Here is a 16836-nt window from a genome sequence, read left to right on the forward strand (position 1 = left end):
ATTATGTTGAAAAATAAAAGTATATAAGTAACAGGGGCCATTTTGCATATGCTTACTATCGTAAGTAGAAAAATGAGCCTGATGAAGCTGTAAGCGAAACACGTTGCTCTGCTCTATTAAATCTTGATCCTCTTTCAAAGTCCTGTCTCATGTGCGGTATGTAGCCACAACATATTTGTTTTTTTCTTTACACAGTTATACTTACTATCGTATTATTTATGCATTGATCATACTTTAAATTTTGTCTGCTGGTATTTTTACATTGTTATATTGGTACACAGCATACACAGCTTTGTTGTCCTTGTATGTTCAAATTCATTGTATTTATGTGTACACACTTATTTGGGTATTAAAGTTGATACTGATACTTATCAAAAAAGGTCTGAGTACTTTTTCCACTTCTGTGTTTTTGGCCTGAAAAAGCTGATTCTAATTCTCCACCTGCAGGTAAAGTCCTGTACAAATAACACCAGGAAGTACACTGCAACATATCAACATTTCGAGCTGTTTAGGAAACTACTTCTTCCCACATCTTTTCTCTCGGGTGTTGTCTCCCACAGTCTGTCATTTCATAATTTCCCCCATAACTTAAAAACAAAGTGTAACCTAATAAGAAAAATCCATCATGTGTGAAGGGGAGAGGTCAGGCTGTGGTGGAATTACCCCAGACTTTTTGCCAAAAGACTGGCCTGCACACTGCACATCACATGGTCCTCTGAGGTGTTTTCCAGCCAAACAGTGTCAAACTGTAAATGTCAGTCTTCTGTTTTTCTTTTTTTCTTTTTTAATATGTGACTGACTGGCGTTTTCTTGTTTGTGCCACAAGAGGGGGTAAGTTACAGTAAGCCCCTGGTCCTCACTAAGCCCTATGGCAACAGACGCACAAGCCAGAAGCCCCATGAACCACAACGGACTCATGACAACCCCCCCTGCTTACATCATAACACATAATATAATTATACTATATATTAATATATATGATTATTAATTGCAATGTATTGTTTAATGACAGAATTTGTCTGGGGGATTCTGATAAGAGTGTCTTAGATCAGATGGATACGCGCGGTGTGTGCGTTCACGTTGTCTCATTTCCTGACTCTGCCCAGAGAAAGAGAGACAGAGGAGATACGGGGACACGGAGAGAGAGAGAGAGAGAGAGAGTGAGAGAGAGTGTGTAGGGGGAGAGTGAGATAGACAGGGACGGAAAAGAGAGGAAGAGAGAGAGAGACATAGACATGCACAGAGGAGGAGGAAGAGGAGGGGGAGGCTCCTGATACCAAGACACGGAAAAGCAGGGGAGGGAAAGAGAGAAAGAGAAAAGGGGCTGGTGGAGAAGGAAGAGCGGGGAGTGGGAGAAAACAGGGGGAATAACACTTAAAGAAAGCATACAGAGGAGAGGAAGGACAGTACCTAGTGCTTTGGACATCCCCTCCTTTCTTCTCTCAGGCTGTCACAAGCAGATTGGACTCCGAAGGACCGACACCGCGTCCACCCCAGACCCCATGGGGTAACAGGTATGTCTGACTTCCTTGTATTAGTAGTAGCCCTTTCTTTTTTGATACCAGCCCCGAGCTCCTCTGCTAACAGGTCTGAGGTTTCATTCAGATGGTGGCACATATCGAAGGATTTCCCATGCCTTTTTTTTATCATGTCAACAATTAGTTTTCTGCCTCACGGAGCCATCGCGTCTACAGCTGATAGTTGTAGGGCGCACAGGTTTTGGAGACATGACACAATGCAACTCTTCGCAATCGTGGCACTGTTATAGTTGGGGGTAAAAAAAAAAATAAGCTACTGTATAAAGGCCTGTCTGTGTGCTTTTTTATTCCACTCCATTGGCATCATGTTAGCCACGGCGTGAGTGTATTTTGACAGCTAAATACCCGACCGAGTGAGCAGGCGACAGTCTGAAAGTACGCCTACCTGTTCCATACGTGACAGCCAGCTGTCTATTGCGCTTGTTGATATTTGGAGAAGCTGTCAGTCGTTGACGGGATTGTACATTTCACACGTTATGTAGCCGATTAGGCAACACGGACAGTTGTTTTACAATGGGGACTATGTACTTTCTAATGTGTGTGGACATGTGTTTTAATACATGCAGGCAAACTGATATAAAATGGGAATAATTAGAGGAGTATATGGGGATACTTTTAAACGGTGCGTCCGTGGAAAATCCAATGAATGTCATCCACCTGCACACATTTATTTCCTCCAGGCTATACTTTTAACATCTCTCAACACATGCTCATGTATAGGCTATAATGTGACAGTTGCAGACACATAAATCACCCCCAGCTGCGTTTCATCCCAGCTGATGATGGTGAGTTTGATGAAACCGGCGGATCCTGCTTGAATTTGCAAAGTTTTGCAACAGCATGACAACCTATCGCCTTGCATCGGCTGCAGGAGGTGGGGGGGATTGTCGTGCACAGATATCGTGCCACGCAAAATATAAAGGGTGATGCTCCGTGCAGCCGTCTGGAGGGGATTCAAAATGAAAGCGCTCAGAGCCTGGAAGACAAGGGCTTAAACCCTCCTCCTTCTCCCCTCGATTAACCTCCAAAAGGGGGATTTCTCCAGCTGGAAATTTCTGCTGCGTCAACACCCAACCCTAGAGTACCAGACAAGACAAGGAGGGAGGGGGGATTTTGTTTGCAGATGGTGCTCTCGGGTATTTTTTTTGTTTGTTGTCTAATTGTTGAGTTACCGCTGATCATCATCTGATCCGTATTGAGAGTTGCAAAGTGTGGCGTCAAGTGTTTTTCTGTTTATTGGCGACTGAAGCTGAAAGCGTCTCTCTCCCTCGCTGCTTCCCTGTCTGTCTCCTGTGCTGTGTGTGTGTGTATGTGTGTGTGTGTGTGTGTGTGTCTGCTGTCTGTGTCTGCCCTCTCAAACCGGTCAGTTCCGTCTTCCTCCATTTTCTACCATGCTTACCATGTGAGAGAGGGGAGCAACCCCACTTCTTTCACGCTCTGGATGCACTGACAGCAGTGTGCGCCAGTGCGTGTGTGTGTGTGTGTGTGTGTGTGTGTGTGTGTGTGTGTGTGTGTGTGTGTGTGTGTGTGGTGCACCCTCAGGTACTCATACCCTGCAGCCAGGTGAGTACTCAGCAAATGCTCTGCAGGAGTGGCACAGATGTCACCTGTAATCATCAGGCCTTGCACTTGGGTTTCCCAAACTTTTTCATGATGTGAGATGAGCTCAGGGAAGGGGTTTCTGTATTTTAGTTTGCATAGTTTGAGGAACTTATCCGTGACTTTAGTTTAAAGTGCTCCCTGCCAGTTAGATCTGAGACTTCCCCGCTGTTTGACAGTGGCTAACTGGATCTTTGGGATTAAGAAACCATCTAGTGATTTTTGTTTTTTTTCCAAATTGTCTTAGGCCTCGCCGGATTTGTCTGCTTGTTTTGTCCTTCCTACGACAGAGTTAAGGGTTGACGCTTGATAAGATAAACCCTCCAAAGTCTTTTATTCAGTAATTCAATTACTGTAGGCTCATGTGTCTGTCAGCAGAGGCCCACTGATTAGATATTATCAGGATACGTAGGTCATTAAATGTATATGCTGAGTATTTATTACCTTTGTTGAACTGCAAATTAAGAAAAAACGACTTATATAGTAGCCACATGTACCTAGTGGACTGAAAAGTCATTTGATTTTATTATTCTAGAGGTCAACCAAAACTTAAATTTATATTTCCAAAATTAATAATTTTTCTAATTAAGTATGGATACTTGACATCTGTGTATTGCCACACAAAATATCGCGATGCTGTATCAATTTTTTCTCCCTCACCCCCACTATCTGTGCACATTTTGTACCTCATGAGCAGAAAATCTTTGCTTCTAATGTCGACTAATCCTCAACTATCATGGCACTGCCACACCTTGGCATCTTGGCCTGGACCAACTCCCAGAATGCTTTGTGTCTGTGGGTTTTGCCCCCCTGCTGCACCGCCGAGGTTGCTTCCCCCGAGGTAGGGCTGTGTAGTATTACCATTACAAGAGCAGTGGACATCAGTGTGTGTGGTTGTGTGTGTGTGTCTGCACCTTCTCCATCTGTGTGTTCCACGGGGGAAAATATAATACAGACCAAGACAGCAGCTCCAAGGATGAGTGGAGGAGGAGTGTAGGCGAGATCGGCCGAAAGATGGAAAAAATATTAGCTGCTCGTGTGCTTGTGGGATTGCAAAGGAGGATTTGAAGCACTTTCCCACTTGTGTTATCTCTCATGAATGGATCTTTTTTATAAAAGTTGATTTAACAAGACGAGTGAGTTAAATTTACATTTCGGTTCTTCTCGGTTAAAAAGTTGCGTGTTGTGTTTGTCGAAGGTGACACTGAATATTATCCAGAGTTTGGAGGTTTGTGGGAAACAGTGAGGGCGTGTCAGGGTGTGAAAGAAGGGTGAGAAAATGAGACGGAGGGGCTTGGCTCGGGTGGGAGGCAGGCTCGCAGCTCGTGCTTGTTCGCTGTATGCGTGTGTGTAAGCCTGCTGGTATGTAGGTGGTGCTCAGTACTCCCATGCAGGTTGTGGGCTGAACTGTGTGGTAGCAGGTTCCTCTCCTTCAGCTATGCAAACCCTGGGGATGTAGCGTGCTACCTCCTCACAAGAGTGTGTTTATGTAGACAGCCTGACAACAACAGTACAGTGAGTTTACCTCATCGAGTGTACGTTCCCTAGAAATAGAGAAAAGAGGACAAATGGTCCATAAAGACTAATTTGTTCCCTGTTAGCAACCTTGTACTCCATTCATCTCTCTGTCTCTATCTCTCTCTGCCAGTTTTCTCATCCCGATCCCCCCTCGGAGCTCACTTGTTAATGGGAACACCTGTTTGCCTAACACAAGGCAAAATGAACCGTTTACACTCGTGTGTACACATCTTACATGACATGCCACGTCTCTCTGGAGTTCTCTGACAACTTTGTCTTCCATTTGTCACGTTGTGAATATTTTCATTCTCACATCTGATTTCGCATCAAGACAGTTTGGCACACATTAACCCCCGTATCCAAACCAGCTCCACCCCCCAGCCCCTAATAACTCCCGAGGCTTTTTAGCTTAACTGCCTCTATAGCTCATTGTGCAGTGCTGAATACAGGTGTTCCTAATCCCCATGAGGTTACATGGATGCTGTGGGGGATGTGTGTGTGTGTTTGTGTGTGTCAGACACAGCTGTCTTCCTTATCCACCTATCTGACATGCTTGTCCTCCCCCCAGCAGAGAGAACAGGTGAGTTTAAGCCATCCCCACCTCAAACCACACACACACACACACACACACACACACACACACACACACACACACACAGAAATACTCTCCACCACCCCACTTGTCTTTCCATGCTGGTGTTAATATTTCATAGCTGTGCAAGTGTGTGCGTGCATGCATGCGCCTGAGAGAGGATGTCAATGAAAGCAATAAGCTCTCTTGTTCTTTTCTTTTGTTCTTTTGTCCATGAATTTTAAATTGGAAGGTAATTCGCAGCTTTGCCTCTAATTTTTATAATCTACGAGCAAGAATTGAAAGTCCAGAAGCAAAATTATAATTTGATTGTTGCTAAAAATAAATGCAAAGGAGGGGTTTTTTGGTGCAGTGGAAGTGGCAAGATGTCAGTTTTTTTTCTTAGGAGTTGTTGATATTGCAAAACACCTTTTTGGATCACACATTCCTGAGGAAACAGATGAGGGATTTCAGTTTGTGTGCTTTCATCAGGGTGTGTTTTTCTTTTATTTAGGAATGCGGAGCAGATCGGCTCTCTCCAACAGGAGCCTTGTGATCGCACAATGCTTATCAGCGTCGAGAGTTATTTTCTGGAATTTACAATGTTCTCTAACATCACTGACCGATTGCATCAGTGTCCAAAGTCGGACCAGCCTTGAAATCTAATCAGTCCCTCTCCTCTTGTTGTGCACTCCTAATTGTTGGTTTTATTTACTGTACTTTTTTTTTAACTTGTTCAGATGCTGTCAAAACAAACATTGCAACAAGTGAAGTGATGACGGCGGTTGTTTCACATGTCAGGTAGTGCATTTCAATTAGGTTTCCATCTAGTGTAAATGAAAGAACAAAGGGAGGTATAGTGATTGAATCTGCTTTCTTATGTCATCAGCTTTCTGAGTTGGGCTCATGTGTCTCTGCACACAGGGTCTGTAAAGAACTTTTTCACAGTGGCAGGCGAGTATTTATTTTATCTGCCACTTTCAAAATCTATGCCCCAAATCAAGGAATAATATTTAGATAATTTAGAGGTCATTTGATGTATAGAATGCTGTCATTCAGTGTTCGATATATTTACACAAAAAGACACTACATGCATGGTGACGTCACAGAGTTGGAATTACACTGTGGCTTTCGGGGAGCTCTAATTTTGGGGGGTCAAAGGTTACTGTACATATCCATTTGCATTTATGAATGCACCACCAAAAAATATACAGTACTATCAATACATTTAATTCATACAGATAATATTTTAGCCTGGGCCAATGAAGAAAGTCAAAAAATATTCACAGTTAGGATTCGGTGAAATTAAACTGTGGATCATAACTTATAAGGTTCTACGTCCAATTGCGTTGCTCCCAGGGCAGTTGCAAGCGACCTACAAATATGTAGCTAATAATAAGCTAACATTACTAAGGGTGTCTTTCTGTTGGCACTTTTTAATGTACACCACAGTGGCAGATGGCCTGACGATCTTACCTGCCCCTGCCATCAATTTACCTGCAATTAGCAGGAGCTCATTTTAGACCCTGTTTGTGTAGAGCAAAGTTAGCACTGTCCTCTATATATTCTGAGCTTTACATTTTTGATTAACTCTATAAACTATGAATCACTCTTATGTTTTAGAATATTCTGACTAAACCATTGTATTTCTGCAGGAATTAAGAGAAAAACATTGCTATTTTAAAAGTTAAGAATCTTCCTTTTCTCCCCGTTTAAAAAAAAATATCTTTGAAAGATCACATTGATCTGTGTGACAGTGATTCACACAGGAGCATGTTTTAAAACATCAATCGCTGATAACGCTCCTCTCTGGTAATGAGCTGACATGGGACTGATTATTGTTGTTTGCATGATTTGCGTTCTTTTATCAGAAGCTGACTAAATGTTTTGTCTTCCCAAACAGACTTTCTGACTTATTCCTAAGTTATTCACTTAATTCTGAATCTCTTACAAATAGTTTTTATTTGTCCTTGAACGGTTTCCAGTTATTACTTTATTTGGCTTGGTGTTGCAGTCGTGCAGGTTGGGCATCCTTAATGCGGTATAATTACCCAGCAAGGCAAGAGTGGTAAACCAGAGGGGGAAAGAACTGTATACACAAACACACACACTCACTTTAAGTATCTCTATCGACCAGGTAGTTAGCTATCTCAGCTTGCCACTTTGCAGAAGGATCACCAATCTTTTTAGACAAATTTTTATAAGCTATTAAGAACTTGAAGGTTTGGACTCAACAAAACCCTCTTTGTTGAAGTCTGAGGTTTGCAGACTGCTGAAAGCCTTGTATAAGTACGCGGTTGTTAGTTGTTATTTTCCCAGTGAAAGAGTTTGTCTTTTATACACACAGTGTGAGCATTTGATGAGAAATTGAGCGGCTTTGAGCAAATACATCTTTAGAAACAGTCAACTAGCCTCGGGCTGTGGCTGGTGAGAGATTTCCATATCAAAGCTCAGGTGAGAGAGGGAGACAAGGGAGGCAGAGAGAGGAAGGAAAAGAGGGAACGTGAAGGAGAGAGAACGGGGAGAAGGAGCAGGGAGGAGGAGGAGGAGGGGGGGTGATGAAACAGACATCCACTCCAAAAGAGTTCTAGCCCTTGTTATTCTGTCGCTTTTTTGTGCAGCACAGTTTAGTCTGTGTGTGTCAGTGCTGTCTGTCTCAATCTAAACTCCCGCGTTAAAAAAACACAGAGGGAACGTTGGAAAGACTCAAATACAAACCAACACCTTTCTCTACTTTATACCACACAAACACTGTCTCCACAACCTTGTGTTGACTGGTGCTGACCGCAGAAACAGTGCGTGGAGCAGAAAATGTTTTTCTCCCACCGATACCGCGTAACATCTGACCTGTGAGCCTCTGCCAATATTTGGATCCCTGTTTAATATTATTACCGAAGCATAAAACCATCATTTTCCCTGGAAATATTTCTCTTCTTTAGCTATAAGTATCAGACCTGACCCCGTGGAATTGATGGCGACACTCTAATTAATGGATAGAGTTTTCGTTTGGCGCTTTCATATGTGTGTGTGTGTGCCTGTGCATGTGTGTGTGTGTGTTACTGACGAACATTATCCTGCTTTGTAGAGTTTTGTAATCCAGCCATGGACTCTGGCTAGAGTGCTAAAGTGCTGCTAACAAGGCCTGTTTAACATTCTCTCCCCTGCTCAACATACAATTATTCCACTTCGCTGCCATTAACATGTACAGTAGGACTGGGCTTTTAATTGGCCTGATATGACTAATGCCAGATCAACTTGGATTTGCTAATTAGTTTTTGCTTTAAAAGTGCCATCAGGACATGAAATATTCATTGATGTGAGGTGGAGCGAGGACTGTGGGTGGTATTAGTGGGATATTAGTGGTATAGGCAGGCTGTTCGAATGTGCTGGGAGAAGAGATTGAACCTACATTGGCCTGTTGTGGTCGGTTATTCATACTTTGGGTGAGGTGTTAGTTTTTCGTCATAATTTTAGACACCCACACACACACACAAAGAGACACGCACACATTCATCCCGCGCACGCATACACCACCTCCATTCTCAGCCTCACAAGGCCACCTCTTCTTCTTCTCCAGCCCCCACCTCCTCCTCCTCCTCCTCTCTCTTTCTCTCTCTGTCTCTTCTGCTCTCACCTCCCCCTCTGCCCTCCTCCCCCTTCCCATTATTTCATCTGTTCGTTTTTTTTTTCTTGCCTCCTCATCTCACATCCGTTTTTTTTTCCTCCTCACCTTTTTTCCTCTACTTCACCCATAGCCCCCCATCCTCTCCGTGCCCTCTGCTCAGTCCTGGCTGCACCTCCCTTTGCTTCTTTTTTCTCCAGATCTCCTCCTACTTTTCCTCCTCATCCACCTTCTCCTTTCCTTTTCCCTCCCACTCCTTAATCTTGCACCTCTCCTCGCTCCTCCACCACCACCACCACCACCACCACCCCCTCCTCTGCTGTAAGTGGGCCAGGTGCCTCCTGTGGCCTCCCCTACTCCATTTCTCATTTTTACCCTTCCTCTACTCCCTTTCTCATTTTTACCCTCTCCCTGTTCTCTTTCTCATTTTTATCCTTCCCCCTGACCCTAGCTCATATTTATACATCCCCTTAACACGACGACAGACACGCTGTCAAGTTTTATGCTAAAACACAAACATTTTTCGGCCCGATGGAAGTTAGAATAACTTCCCGCTCTAGGTCAGAATGTGACGTCTCAAAGGGGGAGGCTGGATTATTGTGATTTATAAAGGCTTTTTCGGCGCTAAAAAACGGATCCTTGGTGTATAATTATGTGAACTTTATAAATCGGTGATGAAAGTGGAGCTCTGTCATTGTTGCCAGACACTTTATGAGCTCCCCTGTGTCAGTAGTAGTTCCCTTTATGAACAAGAGAGGTGAGGCCGATATCCAAATGTGAACAGAAGTGAGTAGGTTCACATCCCCTTTTCTGTGGCGAGGGGCAAATTCCCCCCCTCCAAACGGCCTTCTCGCTGCTCTTTCATATGTTACGTTCGCACACACAAACAGCCAGTGCATATATGTCTCATTGTTGGTGTCTTTTTGTTCTCGTCTTGCTGTGTGAATGCACACAGTGAGCTGGCAATGTGCTTTTCACCTCATCTCGTCCTCTCTGTTTTCTTTTTTTTTTTTTTCCCCCACTCTTCCTCTTTTCACTCATTGTCATTCTCTGTTGCCTTTGTCTCTGGCTGGCTCTTTCTCTTGCCCTCCTCTTTTTACTCTCTCTTCCTCACCCCCACACCCCTTCCTCCCTCCCTCCCTCCCTCTGGTCTTCTATCTCACCTCCCCCCGTCCTTGTTTTGGTGTGTGAGCTGGTGTGTCACGAACGCCGTGGTGGTTGATTGGTGGTGGCTGGTGGTTTGGACGGACACCTGATACTGGCACTGCCTCACAATGTGGGAATGTGTGACTTCTTCAAAATTAGGTTTCCAAGGTGGGTGTTGTCCTTAGCGATGGTGAGCACGATCACGGGAGTTTGCACAGTGGACCTATTGTCTCTTCCTCTCTCTTTGTGTCTCTTATGTCTGGCTATGGCACTTCTGTACATGAATTTGCAGTTCTGTCCGCCGCTGTCGGGGGGGAGAAAGAAGCAATAGTCCCAAAAGCCTGCGAGCCATTGCAGCTGTTCATGTTAGTCAACAGGTGACAGTCAGGCGTCAAACCGCGTTGGAGTAAACACGCTCTGAGTGAAAAGACAGGCTGATAAGGAGGAGGGAAGGCAAGGATGACAGAAGAGGAGAGGACAGGACGGGACAGAAGTGAGGATCCAGGTGAGGCGTTTGTCTGGTCGCTCTTTGTCAATCACAACGGACGTGGTAGCCTCAGGCCACACTATTCAAAACTCCAAAAAAAAGTTGTTTTAAGCAATTACACTTCAGCAAAAGAAACTTTGCTTGTAACTTTAAATCGGCTGTTTTCTTTGTCAGTGGCTTTGCTGCAATTCCTCCCCGAACAACCAATCACGGCGCAGCGCAGAAACGAGGAAGACAAAGAACGATTTTGCATCTTCACTGATCACTATTAGAATTTACTCAGCGGAGGGCCAGTCTGTGTTGAAACTGTTGGAAAGATCGCTGAAGGGGCAGACCCTCAGTATTGATGCTACGTATTGATGAACGTCTGTGGTGATACACTGTGCGGTATATCGAGCTCTCAAGTCTCGCAGACAAAATTAAGTGTCCTCCATGTCCAGTTCTCCAGCAGTCCACTAAGCAACGCTACAGTAGATGAGAAGCCCACCGAGGCTCTGCAAACATCGATCTCCCGCTACACTGCCGCTCCGCCTGTCTTCTATTCTTCTCGTGCTGCTTCAACACTACTTTTCTTCTGTTGCTTCATTTGTTCCCCATCTCTCTTCACTTTTTCCTCTCCCTCTTTTTTCTCTCTCTCCTCTTGCATCTCCCGTCTCCCTCCCTCTTTCTTACCCTTCACTGTCTCTTTTCTGACTCCAAAATGTGAGTCTCTCTATATTTAGATGCTCCTCTCCTCTCCCCTTGATTTCTCTCCCTTTATCTCACCTCCTCTTTTTTTGCCGTTGAAGGACAGATTCGCAAAAGCGCTCCGAGATTCATCAGTGTTGTATAGTAGCTGCTTTTTGATCAGCTTGATGAGTGACAACGCAGCCTCGGGCTATTATATACAAATGTGTTTTTATAAACACTTCTCTATCTATATGTAAATCACCGTGCTGCTCAGTTGTTGTACGAGAGGCTGTGGGAACGATAGTAAGTTATAAGAGAACGTTGCATGTTGAGGGCTACGTTAATATAGTTAAATTATGTGTTTTCCTTGTTTGTGTGTGCTCTGGAGTGTTTGTGAATTAGATTAGCTGGGAGTGAAGTCTCTTTTAATATTTGCTCAGGGGGGATGGAGGGTGTGCCTGTTGTCCTTGTGAGTACACACTTAAGCCGCGGCTTTTTTGCTCCCCTCTTTGCATGAGCTCATTGTAAGCCGCGGCCCAGTGTGGATTTGAGAAAGATGCCTCTGTTTGCCGTCTGACAGAGCGACAGTCACACCAAGTTACCCTTACACACACAGACACACTCTCTGGACACCCGCCTCGGCACCAGATAGCGACTGGCCACCGGCAGTGAGTCACCATCATTCAGTCATTCACTTGCACATTCAAAAACCACACATTTTAACAAACAACTATTAGCTTTCAGTCCGCAGACATTTAGGATGGGTGTTGTTGTCCCATACGTTCACTTTGTACCTTATCTTCCTCATGGTAACCCTTTGTTTCATTTCCTCCATACTGTTCACTTGATCTATGTGTGTGTGTGTGTGTGTGTGTGTGTTTGTGTGTTATAGTCTGAGACCTTTGTAGCTGGTGGCTGCAGTGACTGTTTTAACAGCTCAGGAACAGGCTGCCTGGGTTCTGTGAGGTACAGTCATGTACAGTCGTGTCTAGCTGAGTCGTGACAGGTTGCTTTTTTGCTGTGACAGGTTTTGTGTTAAGACCTATGAAAGGGTCTGGACAACCACAGCGCACGCACGCATGCACACACACACACACACACACACACACGCTCTGAGTGGCTCGTTGGCAGAGAGAGAGAGAGAGAGAGATCGGGGTGGGTGTTAAATGTGAGTTTTGAGCAGCTCCACAGCCTTATATTGTCATCATCACTTTAGCCACAAAGCCATTTGGTGCTTTTCAAAACAGAACTGAGATTCGCCAAATGACAAAAATGAAATGAAACTGGAGGAGAAAAGGCAAAGGGATGTAAAAGTGAGCTTGAGGGATAAAGGGAAAATTAAAAGAAAATTTGGGGGGTTTGAAGGGGGTGTGTGTGACTCAGTGTAAGTAGCACGAGCAGTCACATGATCACACAGGTTGGGGGATGAAAGTAAAAGTGGATGCACCCAAAGCTCACCCAAATATGAGTCATAATCCCTCATTGGGTAGAAAACTTGATTACACTGTGTGGCCAAAAGTATGTGGACAGCCTTGTCTACACACAGTAGACACTATTGGTGTATTCCAAATCCCATATTACTACTACACTATTAAATAAAACAAAAAAAGATTTAGTACATCCCAACATGGCATGTCAAATGCAGTACGCCAAAAATACAAGGATGTCCCACTGTGTCCGGTCACATGCTTTTCTGGCTATTCTGGCCCACAATACTCTGCACAGCACAAGATACATCCCATCGACTGAGCAGCATGCAGATGACAGCTCATGCAACAGACATATGGATTTATCTGCAAGAGGGTCAAAGTTCAAGGCGCAACATAATGACAAAGTAGTACTTCCCTATTGTATGCATACCATGTCACAGTACGTATTTTGTAAGGGCAGCTGCAGTGCTCAGAGTTTTAGGAAAAAGTATGAGATATGGGACGCAGCGTATGAGTGTATTTTAGGTGTGGGGCTGTGACGTGTGAGTGTTTGGTTGCCTCATTGCAGTTATGGGAAGTCTTCAGCCTGCCTTGATATTTTAGGCAATACTGTGCATCCAGTTTTGAGGAAACTATTCAAAGAAGGCGCTTTCCTGTTTCAACATGACGAAGAAAGGGTGTTTCAGGTTTGGTGTGGGTGAGCTTGACTGGCCTTTACATTCAACCCTATCAAACACCTTTAGGATCAACCGGAACACCGACTACCGGCCAACATCCCTTCTGTGGAAAACCTTCCTGGTAGAATGGAGGCTGTGTAGGGGCGTATTAATGCCCATGGTTTTTTGAGATGAGATGTTCAATGATCAAAAATGGGTGTAATATTCAAGTGTCCAGGTACTTTGTTTGAGTGTCTATGTACTGTAACTACAGTACAAAATTCAACAAGGAAGTCAGTCTGCAAAATGTATTGGATGTTCATAATTTTGGTTAGGGTCCACTTCTGTTCAGTACGTATGAAGGGGCGAAAAAAACATTTGCTTCCTATGTCGAGGCAAATTTACATCTTCGCATCAACTGGAATTCAAATTTGGTGAACTCTGACAGGGGAAGTGGCAGCCTCAACAAACAGCAAAGGAGTATGCCTGGAGGAGAATTTGATTGTTGCTGTGTTTAACCAGCAGATATTGTACAATAGTGGCCAACATGCAAACTCATGAGAGATGCTGCCTGGCTGGCAATAAGTGGCAAGACCGGCATGGAGCAAAAGAAAATGGAAAATGTACCAATAACATCATATGTCGAGGTATTTATTAGCAAGCATGCTAACATTAGCTAGCAAGCTAACTTTCTGTGTCCATGACATCTGGCCTGGGCAGGCAAAAGTCACTCATCTGCATTTGCTCATGTGTGACCATGCCCTAATACTTAAAATACAATTTAAATTACTTTTAAACTGCATTTTAAGTGCTGTAAAACTCTGGGTCGTCTTTGCAGTCCACATGTTTGTCTCACCAGTCATGTTTATTGCCCAATAGGATTCTGCATCAAATAAAATTTCATAAAATGTTTTTCTCATGACCCAGGGTCAAAAAACAAAACAGAAGAATTTCCACTGAATAAAAAAAATGTACAGAGGACGACAGGTTAGTCTTTACACTACTAACCCCTGGTTAAGAAAGCAAAAGGAAGAAAAAAAACACCTGATGCATTTGTGACCAGAAAAAAAATCCCCTTACACAACACACAAAGTTCCCAGCAGTCACAAACTGATCCCACTATTAGACATTATCACACCTTCAAACTCCCCCTCCCATGAATTCCCTCATGATATCAGGGTTAGACGTCAGCAGATGAGTCTCCAAACTGCTGCAGTGATGAAACTGGGTTTTGCACCAGGAGACCACACAAGGTGATGTGGTCATTGTCACATGAGAACCACCACTGCCACCACCACCCATCCCCTCCCACCTGAAAAAAAAAACCTAACACAGACACTTCCTGTAGGTGATTTCACTTCCCTGCACCACACAGATTTGCTTTAAAGAAGAAGCCTTTTCCTGTCTTAAAGTTAAAGCTAAGTAATTATGGGAAAGAGCAGTCATATGTTTTTGTTGCAGTGTAGCTCCGAGGTGATTAATGATAGAGGTGTGAAGATAAAAAGTAAAAGAGGGTAACTAATAATCCTCCAGGGGCATAATATAATTATCAGTCAACACATATACATATATACATAGGCAAGATATTCTTTTTGCAGGTACATTACCATAGATGTATAGCCTGTTTTACACTAAACTTTAGTATGAAGTAGATAAGTGGAAGATTGTTTGACATTTGTATGACACCTCCTAACTCACAGCTCAGCTCATCAGGACTCCACCCCTGTTTGCATAGGTGGCCAATCCTGGCTGCCCTCTATGTTAATGGCAACACATATCAAACAAAAGACTTACTGTCTTGCTATCTCCTTCCCGTGCCTTCACCTCTCCTCTCCTCCCCCTTCCCTTCCCATCTCCCATCCTCTCCTCCTCTTGTTCCACTCCTTTATTTCCGCCTCTCCCTCCCTACCGTATAGCCCTTTTTCTCCTGCCGCTTCGTTGTCTTACAGTGCTCCTCATCTGCCCCGCTCCGCTCCTGCCTCCCGCTCCCCCCCCCCCTTTCATTTTGGGTTCTCCGACAGTGGTAATGAGATGTTTCATTATTTGCATTTCACAGCTTTTAATAGAGAGAGAATTTAGGCTAAGCCCCGGGTCGTCAGTCAGGGAGTTACCATGGGAGACATAGCAGGCTTAGGGGCCTAGAGAGAAAGATAGCCCAGAAACTACACACACATACACGCACAAGTGTAAAGGAGGAAGACAGGGAAAAAAAGACAAACAGAGAGATAGGTAGATGGGGTGATAGGACTTTTCTCACTCGTTTTTTAAAGCTTTTGATACGCCACATAGTATCACTGACACTTCGTGGGTCATTGGAGGAACTTGAGGTGAAGTTGACACTCAGCCATTAGCGTTCAGGCCAAAGGACATCAACATCAACGTCTTATGGAATCACACCTCTGTTCCGGTCACTCTGGGATGATCCCAGTCCATCCTTACTATGCCTGGATTTCCATAAGATCACTCTAGGCTTAACACCAGCGTGGCTGAAGGTGAGAGGACAAGGTGTCAGAGTAGGCCTGGAGCTGCTCAATTATACACATTCATTAGCGGGACGGGAGGCAGATCTTTTGGCAGGTGCACCGAATGTGAACATTTGCAAAAAAAAAACAAACGTGATGAGCAGTACGGAGGTCCTCAGGTGTACACGTGGAGGGTCCAGGTATTGTTTTCGGACGGTGCTTATAGGAGGGGACTGAGGAGGGGAGAGAGCGAGGGATGAAGGGAGTAACGCTAAGTCTCCCTAAGCCTCCTGGATCCTCTTTGGTCCCTCTCCACATGACATGGCTATCCTTCTTTGAGTCAATCTCTTCCTCCACCTTGACTCCCTGGATGCTGGCCAAAGAAACAGAGAGCGGACGGAGAAAAGGGAGAGCGAGGTGGAGGTGCAAAATATGGAGCGATTAGAGCCGGTGGGGAAGGTGGGGAAAATAAAGGTGGACAGATGGAGGGTGTATGATAAAAGAAACAAGGGAAACCGAAGACAGGAGCGCGTGCAGCGAGATATAAAGAAGATAAAATGAGAGACGGACATGAACAGTAGCTTATTTCCAACTGCAACTAAAGGACAAAGAAGCGAAGACATTCACAGCTAATAGCTTTGATGTGTTTTTTTTTTTTTTTTGTCTAATTGCAGCTCGCATGCCTGCCTGTGTCTGGCTGTGTGTGCATGTGTGTCATGTGCACGTGTGTGAGTATGTGTGTGTTATTTTTGTCCGTGCCTGCCTTGTTGATGGGCTGCCACCCTGGCTTGTCCCGGAAGGCTGCCAGCTCCGTCGGATTGGGGATTAACCCCGGGATAATGGCCTTGATGCCCAGTTGAGTGGAAGCAAAGCTGTTTAAAAAATATTGGCTGCCTGAGTCACTCTCCCCTCTCTTCCTGTCTCCCCCTCTTTCTATCGTCTGCCTCTATCTTTCTAGCCTTTGCCGTCTCTGCTCTATCTCTTTTCTCTCTGTTTTTCACTGTTCTTTATCGGCCTCGCTCTATGGCTCTTTAACTTTTCCTTTTACTCTTTCCACTTTGCTCCATGTCTGTGTAACCTCCTCCCATGTTCACGGTGACCTTTCATGGGCCGCGAATGTTCAGTTAACATCAGTAAC

At 44.4% G+C, this 16836-nt stretch overlaps 1 protein-coding gene across 3 annotated transcripts in view; it reads left to right on the top strand.

The window, feature by feature from the left end:
• Positions 1-296: 296 nt before the first annotated feature.
• Positions 297-16836, top strand: part of zbtb46 (zinc finger and BTB domain containing 46) — a 71613-nt gene continuing 55073 nt past the window's right edge. Inside the window, exon 1 of one of the 3 annotated variants that reach the window (XM_050065153.1) lies at positions 297-1514. The gene's annotated coding sequence lies outside the window, so the exon portion shown is untranslated. The remainder of the gene's footprint in view (positions 1515-16836) is intronic. The other 2 variants (XM_050065151.1, XM_050065154.1) reach the window with 2 other exon arrangements.

This window comes from Epinephelus moara, chromosome 16 (assembly GCF_006386435.1).
Source record: "Epinephelus moara isolate mb chromosome 16, YSFRI_EMoa_1.0, whole genome shotgun sequence".
NCBI classification, from domain to species: Eukaryota; Metazoa; Chordata; class Actinopteri; order Perciformes; family Serranidae; genus Epinephelus; species Epinephelus moara.